A 15,226-nucleotide genomic window follows, 5' to 3' on the forward strand; every position below is an offset into this window, starting at 1 on the left:
TTTGCAAGGATAACGGCATCGAATTATCACATGGCGCACCTCAAACACCGACAACCCAAGGGCTAACTGAGAGAAGCAACCCATCTTGGAAACAAGACATGAGGTCACTGATAGTAAGCACAGCAGACAAAAACATCAAGAAATGGTGCCAGTACACGAGAGAGGCCTCATACACCAGAAACATCTCATACCACCGAGCCATCAAAGTCTCCCCTTACGAAGCTGTCTACGGAATAAAACCTCACAGGGAAAAGCTAAATCAACAGAGCAAAGAAAGCCAATCTGAACAAGAAGAAAACAATTTGGAAGAAAGCAATGAAAAAAGGTCACAACCACAACATGATGAAGACCAACCAAGAAAACGACAAAAAAAAATAGAAAACCAAACAAAGAGAAAGCAAGAGAAAAAACAGCCCAACTTCAAAGTAGCTGATATGGTGGCAGTAAAAATTGACAAAGTCGACAAAACAAGCCCGCTGCACCCCAACATGTTACTGGGAAAAATAACCTCAATTGAACAAAGCGGTTGTGTGCAAATAGTCACTCAGTATGGGAAAATAACCACTCTGATTTCTCCTTCACGATTATATCCCTGTTCAGCCACTACTGTGCAATTAAACTATTCAACTGAAATATCTTTCACAGCAGCCTGTAAAAAAGCAACTGGGTTTTCATAGAAATAGTACTCCAAATAATTTTAATGTTTATTTTTCACAAAAAACAACACATCATGATTATCTACAAAAAGACAACAATATGACAACATTATGAACAATTGTAACTTTATTGCAAAATCATTTATTAATAAGTACTTTACAGTAAATCACAAAATGACTACCATAAGATAATCACTAGTTACAAATAATGCCAATGCAGAGACAGTATCAGAGAAAAAAGCAAGTTTATTCACACAGAAGTCCTACATGAGCAGCCGAAAAATAAAGACAAAAGTGGCTATGTGTTTGAAATTGAAGCTCACTGGCAATCAGCTGTCACCCTCAATCTTCCCTAACCCTAACCCTAACCCAGTGACATGTACCCATTCCATAACTGGAACCCTAACACTGTCTTTCCTTACCCTAACACTAACCCTAGGCTCAGATTTATAAAAAGTAACAACGGATGATTGTAGATGAAAACTAACCACAGTAGAACTAAAGCTTATTCATGGCAGACAAGTGCTCCAAAAAATAAATTAATATTGTAAGTTAACAACAAACTATACTATGAAATTAAAAATTGTACCAGTTCAATATATTCTGTACTGAGTACTAACAACAACAACAGTGGAATGCCTTTAAGGTATTCCTGGAGGATAAAGTTACCTTCTCGGATTACTTCGGTTATTTTACATGTGAAACATTATTGATAAAGTAGCATACTTGCCAAATTTAATGGCTGGAAAACGCCGGGTTTCTGAGATACAAGTTTTAAAAGTTTCATTTCCAAGTAGGGATTTCGCAGCAAAATAGAGATTTGATGCCAGAGCAAACGTGTTTGCAGTCCCCGAAGGAATTTCCTGGAATATGCCTTGTTGACAGATCCATTTGATAAAACCATTCGATAATCTTTGATCATGGATGCGAGTCGGGAACATGCACTGGTGGCGTTAGATCGCAGTTTTCAAGAATGAGGGTAAATGAGATTTCTTTTCGAGTGAAGTTCTTGTTTCCATTTCATTTGAGAATAAGAGCTGGCAATGATGGGACCTCCTTTTGCTTGCAGTTTCAGATCTACGCCTCCAGGACTAAGGCGCCTTCTAGCACGTTTTTCGTGCAAAATGGGTGAAAGCGCAGACCAAGCCAGAAGGCGTTGTTATAGGCGCTTGTTTGGCATACTTTGGGTAAGTCTCTGACTCTATGTGTGATATTGTCATTTTTTTGAAGGGAAACTAATGAAGCTTACCTTCATTGTTTGCCTAACCATGTCCTTATGACCTTCGATCTCGCATTGAACTCATAGCTACTCGCTGACATTGTCACGAAGTGATCAACCACGTCCCGAAAATTGAATTCCTTGTGCGCAGTGAGTAAAGTGCTACGTGCAGTGTGTCCTGGGATTTACTCAATACTCCCGGCAATATCTTGAGTTCTGAAGAATAAGCAATGTAACTCCATCTCAAAACTGGCGATCTTCGAGTTGACACCGCCGTCGTATTTATCTCACACCCGCATCACAACGCATATGAGGCCAGTTTTTTGTCCTTATACATTCCAGTCGTATTATAAAATGGACATAATTGTAGACTATTGTTTTCGATCATTACACTCAGTGACGATCTTTTTATTTTCTCAGTTTGGGAACAAAATCGGCGCAGGGCAATTTCGGGGAAAGACTTTCCCCACGTACGTGTACCCGGAATGCATCAAAGATGTCCGGGCCATAATCCAGGAAAACCTGAGGGACTATCAGGACCCGGAAAGCGCTGTGATAACATGTTTTTATTCATTTTTCCAATCAAAATGAACACGTTTTTTTGTCCTTTTTTTTATGTTTGTGTTGAACAGAGATCCGCTAAAGGAACGCTTCAATTTCATAAGGATGGAGGGAGTGGGGTCTACCTCTAGATAATAATGTTCACTGAAAGTGCTCATTTTCTAGCCAGTAGGTAAAGTGGATGAAACTTGAAACAAAGCAAGTATCAATATTCATATAATATATTAATGAATGTAGAACATTACATAAAAATCAGTGGAGGGCGAGGTTAGAATTATATTAGTGAGAAAATGAGAGCAGCATGTTTGACACTCACTCATTGATCATGTTTTAATTTTTTTTTACGTTTACCACGTGACACTAGAAGACCTCCACAGGGCAAAATGGCAAGCTATGCGGTGAAAATCTGCAATCTGCACTGTTGTCATTTGTTTTTTTTTTTCATATTTTTTGCACACTAAATGTTTCCTACATAAAGATCTGAAGTTATGAATAATGAAAACATTGAAATTTTTTGAAAAATATTATTTACACTGATGAGATACCAATTTTGCCACATGTACATTCATTTACAGCACATTCAATATGACAATAAAAGATTCAATTGTATCATTGTCTTGATGACATAGGTATGCATTCTACTAAGGCACCAGACCCAAATATCAACACCATGTTTACCAAAGAGTACAGTTCTCAGGGTTGTGCTAGCCTAACCAAATACATATACAGTCAACCCTTGATTATCCAGAGTCAATGGGACTGTAGTGAATAGTCCAGAAAATTGAAAATGTGAATATTGATGAGGTAAACACAAATTAATTAGGACACCAAGGTTTCACTTGGCAACAAAACAAGTCTCAGCCAGTCATAACTCACATTTTCAGTGCCTAAATTAAAATGAACTCAAAAGAATAGCCTTTAAGGAATCTTCATTATGCCTTATTAATATTTCACAAAAATAATGGGATCAGAAGAATTGGTCTGGATAATTGAGGTTCAACTGTAACTTTATAGCAACCAAAATTGAATACTACAGTTTACAAAAAAAGAATATTTTATATGGTGGGAGCATTTCTAGGATTATGGGGGCAGTCTTTGTGCGTTTGCGACTGTGTGTGGTACTCCCACACCATTTGCAATCCTCTCACCCAAGAGTCACTACAGCACTTTCAGGGGCATCAGGAACAGGAACTGATGTAATTTCGGTGCCACTGACCAGTCCCTCATCAACAGCATTCTGTGCAAGGAGGACTGCTTCTTCTTCCAAAAGATCCGTCTGCTCTTCCTCTCCATATGTGTGCCTAATTTGGCAATTCTTGACATATTTCTTTCTACAAGACAAGAAAGGGACGCAAGACTATGTTTGCAAGCACTGTTATACTTCCCCTTCAGTAAGTAGTGGATTTGCTAGTATCCCAGACCTAAGATATGTAACAATCTTATCATTACAAATAAAAAAGGTTACACTATCCCACCAATACCAAAAGGCTATCTAGATGGGCAGTAATTACATTTTGATTCAGTTTGTTCGATGATGTCCTGAAAAGAGTTGTAAATTTGGTGACCCTGTTTATAGTTAATGAATGACCACTGCACTGATTAGTTATACCTCAATTCTTGCTCCTCGGCTCGGTTAACTTTTTCCTTGACTCTTTTCTTTTTCCCCACATCCGTCTTGTAGTATTCCAACCGCTTCATTCTCTCTCTGTTGTCATGTTGGCACAAACCACATGTCCACATGCATATAATATAGAACACTGAACACAGGTGCTGAACTTTGTCTATTCCTTTTCTGTTCTCCTCACTATGTTGGAATATTTTTTTTAACTGTTGATATAATCATTATAATATCCAAACAGAACTTCACATCCCAAATCATCCCCACCTGATCATTACAAAACAACACTTTCTTGTTATGAAATCGACAAGATTTCGTTTACATACAATCTCCTGAATTCCCCTGAGTACTGGAAGGCCCATCCGAAAATACATCTCAATGATCCAGTGGTATTGTGCCCCCTTTTCTTTAAACAGCCATGTCATGTTTGCCTGAATAAGGCCCAGATTGGTAGAGGCCTGGTAATGTTTTTGGTGTAGATTGGTATCCTTGGCCCTGAATTTTGCCAAAACACTAAAGGTGGCCTCTGGCATGTTTGAGTGCCCTTTCCCTAATTCTGGGTCAATCACACTCTTTGCATTTTTTGCCCTTTCAGCACACTCTATCTCATAGGCAAGCCCATAAAACTCACATTTCAGGGAGTGAGTAGAGTGATATGGCTGTCCTTGGCATTTCATATCTGGGCAAAACCCATTTTCATCACAATCACAATTCTTACAAGAGCACTTTGTCAGGGGATGAAAAGAACAAGACCCTCCCTCCCATTCATGAATGTCCTTGCTGTGGTATTTGCCAAGTGTCAGCATGGTCTCTCTGTACTTTTCAGGACTATTACCAGCCTGAACTAGCGCACAGCAGTGATTCCGTTTGACATTTTGAATAAATCCGGGCCCTATACAACCACATACAGGTTTGTTCCTTGTTGCAACAAAAGTATGCTTTTTGCCAGCACAGCAGCATTTCAATGATTCTATAGAAGGAAATTCTGATTTGTGCAAGGCAATAAATGCTGGGGTAAATGTTGACATTCCCTTCAAATCTTCTAATTTTTTCCCATGTGCTCTACCTACATGCCCCCTACATAACATAACTCTAGACTCCTGTTCATTAGAGAATGAATACCGAAACCCTTTGGCAGACGAAGAGTCGGCATCCTGCCAATTGATTGCAACATTTAGGCCTTCTTCTTTTGCCTGAGCCCAAAGCTTCTGGCTAAGATGGCCCTCCACTGACTTAGCAGTACCTTGCCATAAATCTTCATCGCAAATCCTGTCTGCACCTCACATTGACAGGTGCCCATAATACAGAAGGGCACCTGTGATATAATTTTTTATCACAAAGGTGCAATTTTGACTAAAATGCCCCCGTATTAGCCAGCAACCATCACAGCATGTTACTGCTCTGGACCAGCTACTGATTTGATCTGATGGCAGTTATATCATTTGATGTTTGGCATCATCACACATCTCATCAAGCATGTCTTTAATATGAGGAAGGGCGAGGTCAATCACTTCCAAGAAGGGTTTTTGTGAGGTAACACCCAAACCCAAACCTCTCCCAAGGGTTTTCCTATAACTAGCATACCCATGCCCACTTATGAAAAATGCTAAAGAGAGGGCCAAGGATACTATTTGCCTCCGTGAATTCTGGGCAAGTTGGCTGCTCTTGTAGTCTATCTCTGTGGTCCAGCACCCACAACACTTGAAGGTAAACAACATACATACATTGGAGTCCAATTTGGTCTGTAATCATATGAGTGATAAACACGATTATGATTATATGTAAAAACCTTTCACACTAAAATCCTAAAATTACACACTCGATCGTTCTTCTGATGATATGAAGGTCATACAAACACAGACATCTCTTGAATCAAGCTCAACGAAATTTTTCTTTGCACTACTTACTTGAGGACACGAGTATAAATTTCCTAATTCATACGCACCTTTACACCTCCCATTGTATGAAGGGCAACAGAAAACGTTGCTGAAATCTTGAGGTTGTGCCCACAAACAATCCCTCTGGAATGATCAAACTGCAGATTTAAAAAAAAAAAGCGTTCTTTCCATGTGCAGAAAGAGTTCACAATTTGACAAAATAAAATGTGAATCATGAAATGTTAAAAAGACGGCAAAGGGAAGAGTATTCATTTTTGACAATGTGAAAGAATACTGAAGTACAAATGTATCACTGCAAATTGTGGAATTTTAGAAAAGGAAAACGGAACATTACTACAAGCGACCAGGGAAAATACTTACCCAGATTTGACATGACCTTTGGTAGTTGTTTTTTTCAATGGTGGTTGGTAATCTTCATCGGAATCTTCCCTGCAATCTTTGCTTGTGGAGGACACTTCTATGGCGACTTCTGAGCTACATGTATTCTCCTTCACAAATTGATCGAGTATCCATCAGCCTCTAGTTTGCCTCTAGTTTCTACGTCTTTCGAGCTCTTGAATTTCTTACCCTCTGGATCCAGGTACGTTAAGTGTACTCGATTTCCAGATTCGCGAGACAAGATTTTCCACCCGGCTTCTTCAAGCAGTCCAGTGTTCAGGCGAATCGCTTCCCGAGCCGCGAACTTCGTGACGACTTCTTGACCAGTCTTTCTGATCGCCACTGGCCATCAATGGGTATAATTATTTCTTTGATAAATGAAACTCTCTCTCTATATAACTCTTTTGGATAAATAAATTTCTATATGATATAAATCCATGCGACATTTTCTTTCAAAATCGTCTACCAAACGCGTTGTCAAACAAAGGATATCGAATGGTGTCTAGCTGTCAACATGCAGAGATTATGGCCAGCAAGGTGTCGTTGCTAGGTGAAGGCGTTATGCCACCCTCTCATTGGTTTCGCGGGAAAAATAGATAAATAAAAATGGTCAACTTTACCATATATGGGGAGAGTATTTTATGTTTCACCGCTGCAAATACTTACTGTGGACACAGCAAACATGGCTGCCATCGAAATAAGCTCGAAACAACGGGAAATGAGAAATTTTCCGCAATTTATGGCCGATTTACAACTACAACAGCCAAATACACCATGATAGGGAACTACGTTTTTCAATCTTGCCTCTTAACGATAAATCGTTGGGGTTTCAAACTTGGCAGTGCAAAAGTAAATAGAAGACGGAAAATTTACACCACAGTGCGCACTCTGGAGCAAAATATTTCCCGAGTTAAGGATTCTCAAAATTCATCAAGGTAAACAATCATAATTTTGTTCATAGAGATGTAACAATACAACATTAGAATGCACACTGCGGTGAAAACTATCGTTTTTGCTTATATTTTTTTGCATACCTAATGTTGTCGTGAAATAATAAATCCTGTTTCCGTTTTGAGCTTTAAGGTGAGTTGGAGGGGACCTGACCACGCCCCATATTTTCCTGAATTCCATGCATTCCTGAGCAGTTGACTCCTCCCGAAAAATTTTTTCGAAACTGTGAGGATTGACCAATAACTGGCCGTAAAGTGGCCTAGCTACTGTTTTTATTCTGTTGACATACACCGCCAAACATAGCCCAAATTTGATTAATTTAGCCTCCAGGAACACCTTAAGTACCAATGCTACCATCCAAGTAATAAATGATGATGATCACCACAAATTCTTAGGAAAGTATCAAAGCAGCCAAGAAGAAGCCTTAGAGGAGAACATCAACGAGGAAACTTCCAAGGAATATGAGAACTGACTGTGTGCCATATGCAACAAACGTCTTCACTATTCCAGTCCTGCAATACTACATGTGAACAGGGAATTGCTGTCTCAATCACCTCGAGGAACTGGACAGACTAACAAGGAAAGTTTAAAACGAATCCAATGGCAAACACAAATACGAATCAACACCACTACTGTACTTATAGCCAGAACAAGGAGAGAAAGGCCTAGTTGAGCTAGAAACACTGTACAATTACACTAAGCTAAAGGTAGCTAATTATCACAGGAAAAAAACCAAAAATCCAATGTAGTTTATACTTGTTTTTGATATGGATTTTGTAAAATCCAACTTCCCATAATAACCATGTTTGGTTTTAAACAGGTTTTCTCCTGGTTTTTCTGTCAGGTAATAAAAAACACGGTTTTTTCCTCATCCTGGATATTAAAAGAAACATCTTCACCTTGGGTTTTGAAGAATCGAGCCCAATCCAATCTGGATATCTCATTTTCCTGTGCTGGATTTCTGCTAAATCCAAACTCGGATTAGGTCGAAACCAAAAGTGGAACTTAGTAATCCGGTTTCTTTGTTATCCAGGTTTGGTTATTGAATATGGGTTTTGAGATATCCTGCTTTGAAAAAACACCAATCTGGATATCCCATTCTCCTATACTGGATTTCTGCTAAATCCAAACTCGGATTAGGTTGAAACCAAAAGTGGAACCTAGTAATCCGGTTTCTTTGTTATCCAGGTTTGGTTATTAAATATGGGTTTTGAGATATTCTGCTTTGAAACAACACCAATCTGTATATCTCATTAATATTCCTGTGCTGGATTTTTACTAAATCCAACTCGAATTAGGTCTAAGAAAAAAGTGGAACTTAGGTCAAAGGCTTGATTATTAACTATGGATTTATAGATATGCACATTAATTGTTTTCCTGTGCCGCCAGTCGTTATAATTACACTAAAATTCAAACTTTCTTCAACAACTCCAAACTTCAATAAGACTGTTTTCATATGTACATATCTTACACGTCAATTTGATTTCAGGTTAAATTTCATTTTCTTTTGTTCCAGACTTATTACGTGTACCATAATCCTAAAACAAAGGAAAATAAAATTTTACCTGACATCAAATTTGACCTGTAACATATATAAAGGTTTGGTTATAGCTACACTGTATATCCTGCTTTACAAAACTGAAGTCTCAATATTGTGGTAAAAGTTCTCAAGTGTCTCTGCACGCATTACCCACTCATTCACCATTCACAATGGCCAAAAGACTGTTGAAATGAATAGTCTCCTTTCTTTGTGGCCTCTCTCTTACCCAGAGGTGGTTATAAGCATCAAAATTGGGATGATATACATAGAAATAACCTTTCACGGTTGATCTATGGTAGTTCACTTCTGTTATTAGTGCCCTCCATGGGTCACCAGCATCATCACCAATCACAGACACAAAATCACCAACTTGAGGATATACAGGTACAATCACCTTGGGGAGGTTCACAGTTCTCCTAAAGGGATCAACCACTGCACACTTGTTACCTGTCTCCGGAAACAACATGATCTCTCGTCTAAGATCCTTTACACCTACACAAACACAAGAGTGTGCAGTATCACTGATAGGATGCCTTGAAACAGCACCACTAGGATTAAATAACAACTGAAACGTGTCACCAAGAACAAGTGATTGATACTCATTGTTAACTTTAATAAAGAAGAAGTTCTTTATCTTGAAAAAAATCTCAGCCCCTTGTTGGACTGCAGAAACAAAATCGCCTTTCCTGCAAAGCTTCCCACCCACTGGTTTACAATGCATGGGTAGAAATGCACTGTGGAATGACTCAACAGCTTTATCCACATCATCTGCCGTGACATGCTGTAAATATTCTAGAATCAGTTGCCTCTCTTGACGAGACATCATGTGGAAATTGCCAGCACCAATTAAGACTCCTTGGTTCACTTTGTCAGCTAGTGGGCCACCAGAACAAATTTTTAAGAGGTACTTGGCCCCTTCCAAAGATGATGCAGTTACCTAAATCAACGAGCACAATGAAAAAGAGGGAATTACATCTATGTACCGCAAAGCTACTCGTCTGCACTGCATTCTGAAGAAAACCTGTGCAACGGCTGTGTCACTTGTTTTTATTATGCATGCAAATTAAGCATTCTAGAGATAGTCCACTTACAAAAATAACAACAAGTAATTCGATTTTGGCAAGTATTAAGGCAGTTATTCCAAGCCGGGATTAATTGCTTCAAACAAATTGAAATTATGGATATCAGGTGTAACGTGGGTTTAATTTTATACTTGGTTTAAATTCTTTTAAGGTGATTCCCGGGTAAAAGAACCCGTCATAGATTTCTGATGAAACTTGGTATGATGACATTACAGTACAAGGAGATGTTAAAAAGGTAATAAAAAGAGGGGGTCACCGTGCTTGTTTTCATGCCACGATGCTGACAAATATGGTTATTTAGGTGACTTTTGGTTATCTCAGTGCACAACAAACAAGATCGATTATTTTTCAATGCGGCGTGCTATATCACACAGAGTTCGACTTTCTTTGATTGCTTATTCATCTACGTCCCAGAAAAAATGGCTTCAAATACCCTGCATTATTAATTGATATTTTTATCCTTTAAAGGAAACATAATTTGGACTTGCTCTGCTGGGCCCCTTACGTCTCTATCTGTAGCATTTATTTCATTTGCCAAAAAAGTAGCTATAGATTTCTGCCAAATTTTTTCTCAGTTATTGCGGATATTGTTCTCATTGAATTTATAAAATAAAAAGTGGGGGTCATCGTGCTTGTTTAAGAGAAAAGGAGCTTTTATCTCGCTATTGAGCTTAGTTTGAGGGAAATCCCTTATGTTTTGTACGCGCGCGCGCTCGTGTGCGCGTGCTGATGACGCAAAAATCGTGCGCAGTAGGAATGCGCAATGCAAAACCAGGGAATCACCTTAATTTCTTTGTATTTATTGAGGGTTAAAATGAGATCCCAGGTCAAAATGATTTCAAACTAAGGTTGATTTGTATTTTTCTTTGTTCCAGATGTAAATACAAAATTCTTAAACAAAGGCAAAGACAAATCTGAAATCTGAAAGTCTGAAATCATTTTAACCTTGTATACATACAAATCATACCAACAAAGATAGAACTGATCTGCAAAAACCCCATTCACAACAAAGATAAAACAAAATGCATTTAGAAACAACCAAACTTTGTAATGTTTCACAGCAAAGAACTGTTAACTTCTCTTGCCCAGTGCATGTGATGAAAAATAATATAATCGTAGTCGTCAACAGTCTGTGCATAAGCATTTATACCTGGGTGACTCTCAGTGTACCATCATTTACTCGATGGGCTTGAGGTGCATTTAATGTTTCTTTTTTGTGGAAACAAAACATTGCTGGCTTCTCTTCTTAACTTTAACTTTATTTACAAACAAATTATAATTATACAAACAAGACCATGGTTGCCCACAGTTAGTATTGCTATTCTGGGCGGCACACTTACACTGCGACATTATTACTGGCTCTCACAAGTAAACAAAGACACTTAAAAATTCACAAGAATTGCACAAACAAACGCCTCGTACATAACAGAAAAGAGTGTTCAAAAGAATAACAATTAAAAAATGAATAAATAATGATCTGAGGTATTGTACGTAACTGTCAAAGCAAAGCCATATACTTCAAAAGATTGATTTAGAGCATATCAACATTCATCTCAATTTTAAGAAACTTCAGAAGTAATTCGTTCATTTTACGTTTAAAGTGTGTTTTCTTAAGCTGGCGAATTTCAGGGGGGATATCATTCCATATTTTTGTACCAATTCTAGAGAGGGACAATAACCGTTTTTTTAAATCGACATTTCTACATGGAAATTTCTAGCTATTGCAGACCGCATGAATAGGAATAAATTTTTTTCGAGCAAGTAAATAGATTTGAGATATTGGGTGGATCATGCTGTTATTTGTTATAACTGTTATTCACAGTTATTTGTTGTATTCATCGTCACATCCATCACATGTCAAGAACTCTAGGTTGGACCAAGCTGTTGTATAAGTTAAACAGCAACAAAAACGTTGTCTGGCTTTCGTTGACGAAGAAATTCAGGGAGGTTTGCCATTCTCGCTAAAAGGTAAGTATAAAATTGTTTGTTTGCTTGTAAATCATCCTTTTTCCTCCTGTAATTCAGTAAAAGTTGAAATACAGTTTTTGCTAGATTATTGTGCCCTGTTGGTGAGTTACAAAAAAGGAAAAGTTTTTGGAAACTAAACAAATAAGAAAATAATATCAACAATAATAACAATGATAATAATAAAATCAGTGTATTTATAACTTAATATTCACCAACAGGGCCATTTAAGTTTCCAATCAAACCATTTGGCGAGGCAGTACTTTGGAATTTAAGGGCGTGAACCCTTTTATGACCATTGTTAACAAACCGCTGATGTTCTCCTGGTTGGCATATAGGTCTAACTGTCCCATCAATAAACCCAAAGTAATTGGCAATGGGGCTCCAATGCCTGTCATAGCATCAATATAGGACTGAAGGTTAGCAGGGCTGAGGACTTCATGATTCCATTGCAAAACCCTTGCCCATGATAACTGTAAATATAGTCGATCATTTGGTTAATAAACAGGCTGAGAACAGGAATTGGTTTGGCAAATTGATGGATCAAAAAGGAAGAGAACTGATAAATTTCTTACAGAGAACGACTTTGAAATGAAGCAGGAGTCTTGGACAACGGACAAGACATGTTTATTGGAAGAAGTACTGTCATTTTTAAATTCAACCAGCATTGTGCTGTCGGATGAAAACACAACAAATATGTACAATTTTGTAAATCGGAGCAGCAGATAGCAGGAAAGTTTAGAATAGGAAAAATGCACCAAAGAAAATGCTGTATGGGATTGCTGTGAGAATCTGTAGGTTTGTAGTGCATACTGGTACATAAACCGTTGCACGGATTGGTAAATTAAAATAGCATTATGGTTTTCCAATAAATTAATAACATTAAAATAACACTTAATTTAATTTCCTCTTCTGACATAGATATTCCAGCAGTTCTTAGTGCAAATGATGATGTCCTTAAAAAGTTGGGTCTCAAACTGAAGGGAGCAGATTAACCCTGCATGGCTTTTGTAACACTGCTCAAGACATGCAAAGGAATCCAAAAGCAGAAGACTATTGGAGGCATTGTTATCTTCTAGGAAAACTCGATCTAAGAAGCTTGTGACGTCTGGTGGTAACAAAGAGCAAAAGAAAAAAATTAGAAAGGAAAAAACAGAAGACAAAATGAGTACAGGTTGGGAGGAAGCATTTCCGTGAGGAGGCAAAGGATTATGTCCTTGTACCTCTGTCAAAGGGAAGTGGCAGCAGGTATGCTACTCTACCAATTTCAATCAGTAGAATGGAAGTTATGAAATTTTGTCAATCAATGTTTTTCCCTAATGGAAAATCTCATTATGGAGACGCTTCAGAGATGAAATTTGCTATTGGCAATTTTCACAATGAACAAGTAGGTGTTACACTGGAAGTGAATGATAGGAGAGAAGTATATTGAAATTATATGGAGGCTTTTAAGCCTAAGGATGTCAGGCTATACTTGTTATCCAAAAATGTGAAGAAAGCGATGATGGTCTACCACCCATCCTAACAGTTTGTGACTCCCCTACTTCTGAAATGACGTGTGTATCTGGTATTGCAATGGGGGAGGGGGGCAGATATAATGACAGCCAAGGCCTTATAGGTAGTACATCAGAGGAAAGGTGCTCACTCAAGAGGGAGCAACATAGAGAATATAAACTTTCACTCGAAGAAGACAGGCAAAAGAGACTTTCTCTGGAAAGGGCAAATACCCAGGCTGAACAAAAGAAGAGAGTTCAGGAAGCTAGAGCTGCAAAACCAGAAGCAGATTTCGTCACTGTGAGAGTTCAACACCTCGCAATTCGAGTATGCTCTTGGCGTTTCCCCACCAATAGCCTCATGGCAGCAGTGTACGACTGGGCTGGATCTTTCACACCTGACATAGTGAGTTTTGCACTTTGTGACCACTTAGGGACTCCTTTTCCTTCAAGTAGAAAGATTGAAGATAGATGTAACATAGTTATGGCTACTGCTCCACATACACCTTCATTGTCTTCCAGTCGTTCACCAGCCTTATAAGAGCTTCAAAGCTGATCTGACTTTTGAAATATTAAATGCCAAAGGCTTTGGTACTACTTGAAATATGATGTTATAACAGTAGCTTTGCAGCTTTTCTGTAATTTGCGTTTAATAGTTTGAGATGAAAATAACCTGCACTCAGCCACCTAGTTCACTTCAGTTTTTTACGGAATTGTCATGTTTAATATTATTAACATCATAGCCCGCTTTACAGTTGCAAAAAATACTGGCATGGCACTCCAAAATGTCACTACCATACCTATGTTTTTCGGGCATGGCAAGGCAAATTTTTCATGCGTAAGCAGAACAAATAGAAGGCATATTAGGCACCGAGCACATCTCTGCAGGTGTGCTAGACAATCCAAATATTGGTAACGTGTCGCTGTTTTGGAGTGCCATGCCAATTTTTGTGCGTGTGTAAAAGGAGTTTATGACATTTATGATGGCCACAAATTTCTGTATTATGTTACTGTTTTGTTAAATGTAATTGCATCCCGATTCACTACCACTCAAGGTAGTATTTGTTGTGAATCCGAAAGCAGCAAGTCTCACAGGTCTTTTTGATGCAAGGATGTCAAAGTTTCAAGTTTTGTTGGCATCGTTTTGTTATTTGATGTCTGTTTACTTTGTTACCTTGAACAATGAGATAGGAGACAGATGGTGGTGTTCAGTGTTTGGATCTCCCTTACCTGTAGCAATTTTTCTGGTTTTGCTTATTAACTCTGTATTCTCTTTATTACATCAAAGCTCCTTTGACAAAACAACACGAAACATGAATCGCTTGAGAAAAGTAAGATGAATAAATCATTTGAGATCTGGAAGATAAATAAAGTTGACGTTAATTTGCTGATAATGTTACTGTCAATATCACAGTATTCTGCACATGTCAGTATCTGTTGCGACTTATTAACCATAAGGCAAGACAGAACATGCATAAGACAAAAACACTCAATATTGTGAAGAATACCTCTGGTTCAATAATGATGCAATTTGCAGAGCAAAATCTAATGATCAATTGTGGCAAAGATTTCTAGGGTCAATAAAAATCCAAGATGAGAATATTCTGTTATCCAGATTCATCGAAACTGAGTTTGCAAGCATTGCGTGTTGGGTGGAAGATTCCTCTGGAAAATCATATTGCACTTGATATATTGGTTCTCTTTCCCGAGTCAACAAATGACTTTAGTTGGTTGTATGCAAGTTGGATTGAAAACAGAGAAAAGGAAATTAGGATGGTAGTTACTTGGTACGGTGTGAGTGTCACCTATATAGACTGGAATCACGTTGGTGTATTCCTGTTAGGAAAGACGCAATGATTACAGCA

The 15,226-nt window shown here is 38.2% G+C and overlaps 1 pseudogene; it reads right to left on the minus strand.

The window, feature by feature from the left end:
* Window positions 1-3,491: 3,491 nt before the first annotated feature.
* LOC138009778 (uncharacterized) lies at window positions 3,492-5,772 on the minus strand (annotated as a pseudogene).
* Between the last annotated feature and the right edge of the window lie 9,454 nt (window positions 5,773-15,226).

This window comes from Montipora foliosa, chromosome 7, assembly GCF_036669935.1.
Source record: "Montipora foliosa isolate CH-2021 chromosome 7, ASM3666993v2, whole genome shotgun sequence".
Lineage (NCBI taxonomy): Eukaryota > Metazoa > Cnidaria > Anthozoa > Scleractinia > Acroporidae > Montipora > Montipora foliosa.